This window comes from Symphodus melops, assembly GCF_947650265.1.
Source record: "Symphodus melops genome assembly, chromosome: 16".
Classification (NCBI taxonomy): Eukaryota; Metazoa; Chordata; class Actinopteri; order Labriformes; family Labridae; genus Symphodus; species Symphodus melops.
Window position 1 is genome coordinate 6,230,013 of NC_136706.1, and position 10,615 is coordinate 6,240,627.

The 10,615-nt window shown below is 41.1% G+C and overlaps 1 protein-coding gene across 3 annotated transcripts in view; it reads right to left on the reverse strand.

The window, feature by feature from the left end:
• The window catches only part of LOC306836655 (uncharacterized protein), an 82,978-nt gene that overhangs the window by 29,188 nt on the left and 43,175 nt on the right, over positions 1 to 10,615 (reverse strand). Inside the window, exon 1 of one of the 3 annotated variants that reach the window (XM_079363842.1) lies at positions 4,729 to 5,377. The exons of the other annotated variants lie outside the window; for them this stretch is intronic. The gene's annotated coding sequence lies outside the window, so the exon portion shown is untranslated. Of the gene's footprint in view, positions 1 to 4,728; positions 5,378 to 10,615 lie in introns of those variants that run through there. 3 annotated transcript variants of the gene reach the window in all.

Here is a 10,615-nt window from a genome sequence, read left to right on the forward strand (position 1 = left end):
AGGTCTACTATCCTTTCTACTCCAACAGGGATGTCATCCTCCTCTATTCTACCTTCTCTAGTTTGAATTTCCCCATTGTCACTCGTATGTCTCTTTCTCGCTTAAACAACACAATCTTTCCCTCTGCCTCATTCGGTCCCACACCACCACAGTTAGTCCCTCTCGATCTGCAAACTACCCCCGGGTCAAAATTTACACTGACACTTTAATGAATCCAGACCCTCTTAATACTTCATGGGCTCACTCCTGCCGCTGAGGCCAGCTCTTTTCCACATGTGACATTTTCATGTTGAGCTTTATTGGCAGACAAGAGATAAATCACCAGGCAGGAGGACGAAGGTGTGCAACGGCATAATGCCAGCAAGGGTCATAACTCTTTGCGGTTATTATTTAAGATTTACTACAGCCTTCTTGTGTGCTGCCTACCTCTCGGGGAAGGCTTTGCTGTGAATATCCTCTTTTCTGTGTGTGTGGTTTAATACCTATGCATATGTGTGCATGGGATGATAACGCTAAGGTCAAATCTGATCTCACTGTGCTGAGCCGTGCTGACTAGGAGAAAGATATCTGATGCAAATTTCAAAACAAAAGAGGCAGAGATTCTGTTTGCATGGATCTAATAATATTCAGTCTTTCAGGGATGCTAAGAATTGCATCCATGCCAATAACACACCTTTGGGGCTCACAGTGCTGAAGAGGTGGAAGGTGCTGTGGATTGAATTGTTATGTAAAGGCATGTCAGATCGGATTGTCTCGGCACGCTTGAATTTGTCAGACAGGACGGAGATGAAGAGGAGGCAGAGAGAGAGAGAGGAAGAGGAAGGAGAGGAGGTAGACACGCACGGTTATATTTAGAGATGCTATGAGACACATAACAAACCGAGAGGAGTAGGAATGTGAATAAGTAGGAGGAAGAGGATGGAGGTGGGGGGGCAACAGGGAGAAAAAGCAGGAGGGAACAACCCCTGGCAGCAAAGGAAATGTCATGGTTAGGGTTCAGTGAAGTGGTAAATCAGGAGCATCAGCGTGTCAGGGCATTTAAGGAGGAACTGGAGAGGAACTAAGAAAAGATATATGATCAGTTATTGGCCCTGAGAGCAAAAAAAGGTAGGTTAGGAGCTATACCTGTGCTCCGTCAGGGGAATTTACAACACAGTCACCTTACAGAATCAATGCAAAGTGCAAGAGAGTGTTTTGCAATTGAAAAAAAAAGATTTCTCCTTTTGAGGCGCCTGTAGAGAAATATTTTATAAGGTAACCGAAGCATTGCAAGCAACAATAAAGGAAGTTTCATTTTAATAAAGGTAATAAAATCGTCTGGCTGAAGCAAATATCACATGTAGCTCCATGAGGAAAAATTTGGGCTTAAATATTTGAACATAAACAGCATACAAATTGTCTGAAGGAAGTAAAGGCATAAGGGAAGTAAAGCAAGTTGTATTAAGAGGTTATAAAAAAAAAGATCCCTCATCTCTGACACGCGTAGCGGAAATAAAGTGTAACTGTCTAATGAAATTCTAAACCTGGTCCTGCTCAGCAAAATTAAATTACACAAACAAACGCAAATCAAATCATGATCCTTAATTCGTTATACATCCAAGGCAACACAATGAATTCAACCATTGTTATTCCTGACAGACTCTTGTGCAATAGCAGCAAGATGTAAATGCCTGTTTGTTTGTTTATGACTGTGAACTGGCATCCAATTTGGCCGGTTACAGTCAGCCGTCACAACGAGCCATATTTCACCGGGCACTGTCGCTGCAGCACAAATATCAAATAATCAGTATCTAGACACTGAACGCTTGGAAGCTTCCAGAATCTTTTTTACATTTTTTTTTTATCAAAACAAAGTAATGGTCTAACTGTTAAACAGCATGGCGGCAATGGGAGTGGCGGTGCCATAAGATGTATAGGACTAATAAAATCAATTAGCTCTTCTTTTTCTTTTTTTTTTACAAGGAAGTCAACTTATGCTGTTTGCAAGTGATAGCCATTATGATTAGTGGTCAGCCATTATTTTAGTTTTTCTCTAGCATTTGCAGCAAGCAAAGTTGCTTTTTCATGTTTTCAACTTAACACCTGATAACACATCTGTCCCTGCTTTCTGCTGCTGTAACTTTTTTATGAAACATTAGAAAGACAGCAACAGCGAGCACTAGCTGGTGATCACAGATCATAGAAAAGTCAGAATCTTTACCTTTGTAGTGTGTAGACACCAAAACAGAGCTAAAAGAAGGTTAAAGCTTTAATTTGTCCAACTGACAGACACTTAAGTTCAATCAAGTGATACTAATAGGTGCCTATTTACACAGTTAGTGTAAAAGGACAATGTTTGCTGGCAAGTTTGCCATAAAAGCTTAAAGGTCCCAATACTTTAAAGCTTTTTTCTGCTGTCCCCCAGTAACCAAAACATTATTGCAGGTTTAAAAATGTTCCAGGCAGTTAAATGTGATTGTTTTAGCTGAATGATTTATTTCTCTTATCATTAAATGTTGTAAAAGTGAGCAGCTTGGAAAACTGAACCAACATTGGTGCAGTCCAGTCAGACATCTACAAGGATCTTCCAAATCAACACATTTTTAACAGAACGTAACTTTTCCAGTTACGTCACGTCTGTGATGCTCAGGACTATTCTTTTGCAAGACAGATCTTTATCATTTAAACCTTGCTAAATGCTCTTATTCCTGTAGCTGTACAGCATGCACATATTTAAGGGTTAACATCCATTGCGATGTCACACAAACATACCCGAATGTCAGCTATCAGTGTCACTGGGCAGCTCGTTCCTAAAGAGGCCAATGCGGCCACCCTGCTTGTGCCAGTTTCCTTGAAGCATGACTGGATTATTTCTAACTTTCAGAGTTTGAGTGCCAGAAATGATTTGTTCCATCTGTCCTCTTTTGACCAAAATCCTCTGCCTAATATGAAATCCCTATATTTAGGCCAATGGATTGTGATAAGCATACTCTGCCAACTGTGAGCAAATTTGGGGATGTTTGAAAGAGAGCCAGAGTAAACATTGCTTTTCTTTTCTTGCACGCCTTCTGCAGCCTAATTGTCTGGTTTCTCTGGCTGGTTAGTTCTTTTATGCTCAATCTTTTGTGTCTCTCTATTTCACAGTGCTACAGGATTCAGAGAGGTTGAATAATCCAAAATGTCCCCGGGTTAAATATAAGAAGAAAAATAAAACAGGTGGCTTGACTGGCATGTTCAGTACACATTTGCAGACTACTTTAAGGTACATATAGAGCAGTGTCCCTTGGGGCGCCTCTCTGCTGGGCAGACGCACTACAACGTCCCTGTCCAAACTAATGTCCAAAGAGTACATCAGTGTTACCTATAAAGCCAGTCCGCTGTCAGTCCACGCAAACGCACAGCCAGCTGACAGACATTCTCAGCATAAAAGTAAAAGACTGCTAAAGTTTAACAGAAGTAGGCTACATTAACTGATGTTGGGTAAAAGGAAGTGGAGGAGACAGATTTATAAGCGATGCGAGAAAAAAGGATTAAATGGTAGATAGAAAAGAGGAAGCAGGGAGGTGGGGATAGCTGACCCCTTAAAAGACACGTTGATGAGATAAGATAAAAGGGAAATATACTGTAGCGAGGAGCAGAGGGAGTGAGAGAACGAGGGGAAAAGAGTCGAGCAACGGCGGGCAGGATTAACAGCGCAGCATTTCTTCACACAGCAAAAATGTGTGTGCGAATGTGCACCTGTGCCCATGTGCATGCATGTGGATTTAACGCCGTGCATGCATGCGTGACAGTGCATGTGAAATCACATTTGTATTACATGTGAATGAGATGATTACGATGACATAAGTTGACTGAGATAAGAGAAGTTGTGTTTTTACTGAAAAAAAAATCTAATTTTTTAACGTGTAATCGTCATGTTAAAGCCTGTGAGTTTTACTGAAATGCAGTTATAAAATAACCCACAATTCTTAAGATTGAAACGCTCATGCAGCAGGAACAGAATGCATTTAATCTTTCTGCGATACAGATCCATACAAATGGAATTCCCTCACTCAGTGCCGCCTCCTCCTTCTCAAACTTTCTGTGTACACTCTACCCCTCCCACACACACACACACACACACACACACACACACACAGATGCACACAGTCCAGATCATGACAAATATGCAATGAAAGCATGCTGCTCGAATCTGCAAAGCTACATCACCGACACACCAATCTAAGCTCCTCACTCTTTAAAGCTTCTCATAAAGCTGCACAATCTCGGAAAATAACTCCCACACCTGCGGTAAAGCAAATCCCAGCATCCAAATACACACACACACACACACATGCATGGCGCACACACAAGCACACGCATGCACGCACACGTACACACATACACACAAGTTGACCCCATTTCTGTCGATTTCACACTCACACAAACACACCGCCATTGTAAGAATAGTGCACACACGCTCACGCACACACAAAACAAACATCAGCCAAACACAAACAAAATGCATGCACGTGTGTGCAAACATGCAAGGACACACACTCTCTTTCTTTTCCTTTCACATTGAAGCAGAAATTAAAGAGACGAAACAAAACACCGAGCAAAACAGACACTTCACTGATGTTTTCAAATCTGTCCTCAGCTCAGATCTTTCTTACTTTGTTACTGTTTTGGTAATGCTGATAGGCAGGAGCCTGATGAAGAGATTGCTGTACTATCTTTCATCGGCAAACAAAACTGAGTCACACGTACCACATCTCCCCCTCTTCCCGTTTCCCCTCTGTGCTGTGTCTTCCTCCCACAAACGCTTGCTCCTCTTCTCCGCTATTCCTTCACGTCTCTTCAGCCCATTCTTCCATCCCTCTGGCGTTTATGTTTGCTTTTTTATTTCCACCTCTCTTGTCACTGCAGCTCTATACTGTTTCCTTTCCTCTTTTCAGAGTCCATCTGCTCCCTCCTCTGATTTTTTCTGGTTTTGTTTTTCCTCTTTGGTAGAGTGTTCCTCTAGCTCACCCTCCTCTTCTTCTGTAGATTCATGCCTTTCACGTGGGAACCTTTTTATCCATCTCTCAGCTGCTCGGAGCTCCACTGTGTGTGCCTACCTAGCTGTCTGAGCGTTTGGGTGGAAGTGAGCGGACAGGAGGGGGAGCAAGAAGACAAGAGTGAGCAAACAGGCAGTTATCCTCTCAGATGTTCCTCTCAGTTCTCCACGTCTCCTTCCGCTTCCATCTCTCCCCCTTTCTCGCTGCGTCTCTCCATCGTGACCCCCCTCTCAGTGTCGCCATGCAAGCCCCCTGTATCCTTGCAAGCAAAGGGAGGGAGGGGGATGGAGAGTAGGAGGCAGAGGGAGGAGGAGCTTAGAGAGTCGGTCTAATTAAAAAGCAGAGTATGTACAGCTGCAGAGGGCAAAGAGGGAGACAGAGAGAGGAGGAGAGGGGAGGAGAGAGGGGAGCAAAGTGATCCAGGGGGCGGAATACGGGGATGCAGTCAGTAGGGGGCGGAAATGAGGGGCATGAGGTGGAAAGGGGGGGGGGAGTGGGGGATTTGTTGGTAGTGTGAGGTGGGTAAAAGAAGGGAAAGAGCTGACAGGACACCCCGGTCAGCTGGAGAGGAATGCAGAAAGGTCATGCATACAGAGAGGGAGGAGGGGAGGAAGACGCAGAGAGAGAAAAGAGGGAGAAAGAGATGGGAACAGACAGGTAGAATTATTCTACAGATATCTCCCGTATGAGCTGGGGCAGAGCCGGGGAACCGTGACCAGCAGGATAATAGAGACACATGGACAATGGGCCTGTGAAGCAGGAGGCAGATCCACAGTCAGCGAAGGTTAAACCACTTCAGTGTTGTCAGGATGCTTTGAATTAACATGCGTAAGTGTTTGCTGTTGTGCATGCAAATATTAAAGGGCAAAACACCAATTCATATTAGATTACTTTTTTTTCTATGGTTCTATGGGGAGCACAGGTTTTTTTCCAAGCTGGTTGACTAGAACAAATTGATTTGTTTTCGTTTCTTTTACTGATACCTCGGCCCCATCATTACAGCTCTGGATGTAGCCACCTGAGGCTGCAGGAGTAGAAACCACTACATATAGCACAGATACTGAGATAAAGGCGACACCTAAATGCCTCTCGGGATGAGATATCTCATCTGATTTTATCAGCTCGGATCACTTATCTTGTCCCATCTCCTCGCTTCCGATCAGACTTACATTAACGTCCCAGTGAATTTTATTTTTCCATTTTTGTTCTGCTTTTACACTTTTAGAGCCCATTTCTGGGAATCCTCATTTGAATAGATTTCAAATACAATTTCATGGAAAGTGCACAATGTACTTCAATAGAATCTACAGTAATAGAAGATGAATGGACACGCCATCTGCTGCAATATCAAGACATAATAGGACATAATGAGATATGCATATGGAATACACAGAGTGTACGTATGAATATAAAGATAAGCCTTTTTGGTATAAAACAATCCAATACAGTACATGAAATAATTAGCATATATATTTCATACACACATTTAACATGCAAATGTATTATTTCTGCATTCCATTGATTATTTTTACATATCATGCCAGCCAGCTTGACACTTCATAATAAACTCTCCCTATAGCTTTTAATACAAAGTTGACTTAGCGGTTATGTTGCGTCAAAACTGCTGGAAAAGCAACCGTTTGATTTTCAATACAAACTTGAAAGGCAATGGTCTGACGTCAACGTTGTGTTCAGAACTTGTTTGCACGGCCTCCGTAAACTAGGATTACGTTTGTGTCTAGATATCATGGCCAGTAAAACATGGGCAGATTAATAGAAGCAAACAAGCTACACACATCACGAAGCTCACCTTTAAAGGGTTCTTTGAGAACTGACGCTTTCGAGCTAACGAGCTAAAGCGGATTTTGTGAGTTGCCATCCTTGACATGCATAAACCTACATGTGACTCAACACAGCTGAAACTCAGAATCTAATTAAGAGATACATTATATAGCACATTATCATAAAGCCCAGTCAACATAAACATATGCACAGTTACAATGGCTATACACAGAGAACCATAAATATGAATATGTCAGTAACTAACTAATGTGCCTACACAGAGCAAACTGTGATATCAGTGTGAATACATATATACCATGACATATAGCAATTATTATAAGATACGTTTTTGATTTTTCCACACATTTTCTTCTTTTTTCCCCTTGTTCTTGTGTTTGGATCCAGCTTCCAGTACAGATTTTTCAATGTAAAACATAAATCTATAACATGATGCTAATAATGAAATCAATATCTGCAACTTATCAAGGTACCTGAAGAAAAATTGGATTGGGATCTAAACCTGCCGCAGACATATGTACAGTGTAGCATCGGTCACAGTATTTGGTAATCAGGGTCATATGCTGCACTGAGAGCACTGTTTCATATGCTGGCAGCAACATAGACGTCTGTGAAAGCTGAAAGATGAGTGATGTTAAAATCAGAGCATGTTTGGGGCTGTAGGAGACTGTCCGCATGGCAAAGCAGCAGATGGAGCAGTGGAGGATAATGAAAAGAAGCAATGATTATGAGCCTTCCAAACAGACGGAGTTATTCAGCTACAGACGGAGGACCTTGAGTTAAACCACAAAGACTTTCCTGCTGGCAGTGCTTATAGGTGGTGTTTAGTTTACTGTCCATTATTTTTGACGACGTTTGAAGCTCTCCACCATCTCTGCTGTTCGGCGGGTGATTAAAGTGGAGTTGTTGGAGGGTTAGGACATCTTAGGGGATTTTAAAAGAAATTCTTTTTAGAAGTTTTAGAAATCTTCAGGCACAGACAGAAGCTGTCTGCGAACTGCTTTAGAAGATGAAACACAAACGAGGATGTTAATAGGCCACAATAGACAGATTCTGTTGTTTTGTTGCATCTTCTAGGCAAAATATAAAAGAATATTCTTCTGCACTGATATCATTTTTATTATGATGTATCTTACTAATATCACATTGCATTAACTGCAAATTGCAAAAACAAATATTGGTGATGATTTTAGTCATAATCCTCTAAAGGCAAAGAAGTGTCTGGACTAAAGGTAAATAAGCCCAACTGATTATCTAAAAAATGTAATGTTGCATATCTGAAAAAAGGGATTATTTTTCTGCTGAGGATGACTAGTAATAACTTCTGTGACTTTGGATTCAGCTCCATTATCAGGTCAAATTTTAGTTGTTGTGGTGTCTTGGGTTTTTAATCAACTGGGTCTGGCGAAGAGAAGAACATTAACCCAGATCTCAAATGTTACCAACCTGCTGAACTAATATACCAAGCATAATAACTGAAAGCCTACCTGAATAAACTAAGCAACCGAGTTAGTCCTGCAACCTGAAGCCATGTCATGTTGACATTCTTGTGTTGGCACCTAAAAGCATTTGTGTGTCTGAGGTGTGTGTGCTCAACAGGTGATTAGGTGTGGAATGGGCCACCTCTAAACACTTATTGTCTTTACCAGGTGAGACCTTATCAGCCTACATTTTTTAATGGCGCTCTACCAGTCAGATTTGAGACGTTAGCTTTAAGCAGTGTTTGACAAGTAAACCATGATGTATCAATTGCTCGAACCATTGAGGCAGTGTTTTTTGATAAACTGAAAGTTATCATCACAGTTTATCAAACACCTACACCTGGCCATTTGACTTTCAACGCACAAGATAATATCTGTTGGCTGTCATTCAGGCCCATGATTCAAGTTTTAACTTTATATTTAGAATATTGTTCTTATGTGGCGTTGTGTAATAAGTTTGTATTCATAATACCCTCCACATATTTGCTCTAAAGTGGAAATCATTATGCTAGAACAACAAACTCTATAGAAAATAACTTTTGTCTTGGAACCAATAAAATGTCCAAAAATGCCAAACGGATGGTATTTGACGACTTGGGAATGAACGTGTGGATGTTCACATATACTGGAGTACTGGAGACCGAATGGTTAGTCCTGTTGAGATCTCAGTGTGTGTGGGTGGGTGTGTGTGTGTTTGTGATGTAGCAAGTGCACATGCTCCTTGTCAGCCCGGTTTAAATCAGCTACACTTTGGCTGCCCCATTAAAAAAGTCTGGACATGCCACTGGCTGTGAACTCTTACTCCTGTTATCCATGCTAATCAAAAACATTTCAAACCAAACTGTCGTACTGATATTTTGAACATCTTTCCTCTCTGTGTCTCTCCCTGACTTTTTCTCCATCTTTGTTTTGTTCACATAAATCAGTTACCCTAAGGGTCAGCCCAGAAATTGCAATTATTGTATATCAAAATCATCCAAACCCCAGTGCATGCAGCTGATCAGATTGTTTTCGCCGAGCTCAGAGCCACCAAAGAACACTGGTACTTTCTCTGGCGCTCATTAATCAGACTCCGAGTCTGAACAGCTATAAAAAGTTGAATTTTAAGCAGAGCTTTAAACTACACTCAGATCAAGTCATCAATCACAGTCTCATACAACGTTGCAGCATATGGGGATACGCCTAATGGCGATATCTAACTGTGGCCATTACCTGAACAGGTTTTTATTATTTTCTGTATCAGTTTCAAACATGATGGATGAACGAGGAGGACAGTCATTTGCTGAACCTGACCTGAGTACAGCTGGCGTCTCCATCTTTGATCTGAAGCGGGCGCAGGACATTGTCAAAGACTTTTAAGTCCCTTTGATGGATGAGGGAACTTTTCCTGCTTTGTTTCTGGGCCGGTTAATGGCTTTCTGCATCTGTCCTCTTGTCTTGAAACAAGACGGGAGGTCAGAAAGGAAATGCTGCAACGACAACATAATAAATAGCAGAGACGATAGACTGGGTGAGTAGAGGTGTTTAAGCTGCACCAACAATTAAAAGCAGTATTCCTCATATTTGCTCTTTTAAGTTATTCCAAGAAACCGTTTTTAATAGTAATAAGCTGTTGAAGTCTAACAGACCAGGAGTTTCAATTTTTGATAATTATAGATGGAATATAGCTTTAGGACAAAATACTTTTAACTCTCTCCACCAGGTGGCGATGTTGTTCTTAATGTGTCAGTAGCAAACATTTTAATTAACCCTTCAAATAATTTCTGAGTAGAATTTTCTAGTGTGCGTGTGTGTGTGTGTGTGTGTGTGTGTGTGTGTGTGTGTGTGTGTGTGTGTGTGTGTGTGTGTGTGTAGGTTTGTGTGCGCATGTGTGTGTCTCCAAGAACGAAATCCAGCGGTCTGCGCGTCTTATAGGAACATCTCAGAAATAAATGAATCATTGGCTGCAGGGCTCATTGGACTCAAATACAAAGAGATATATCTGAAACTAATTCTTGATCTAATTCATTAAAATGAAAGGTTAAAATATACACATGTTCTCCTGCATTTATGTGTATATGTAATAAAAATAATGCAGATAAAGTGATTATTCAGAAACACTGAACAGCCTGATCGCTGATCTTTTTTATGTGATGTTTTTAAGGCAAACATCAAAGATACTCTCCTGCCAATGCAGTTAATCAAAGATGAAAAAGAAGTGCTTTGAAATAAATTCTCTGGATTTTGGAAAGAACTATAAGGTTAGATTATTTATCCTGAAATATAAAGGGTGCAAAAATGTACATTTTGGCTTAGAAGACACACCAAATGCTCATT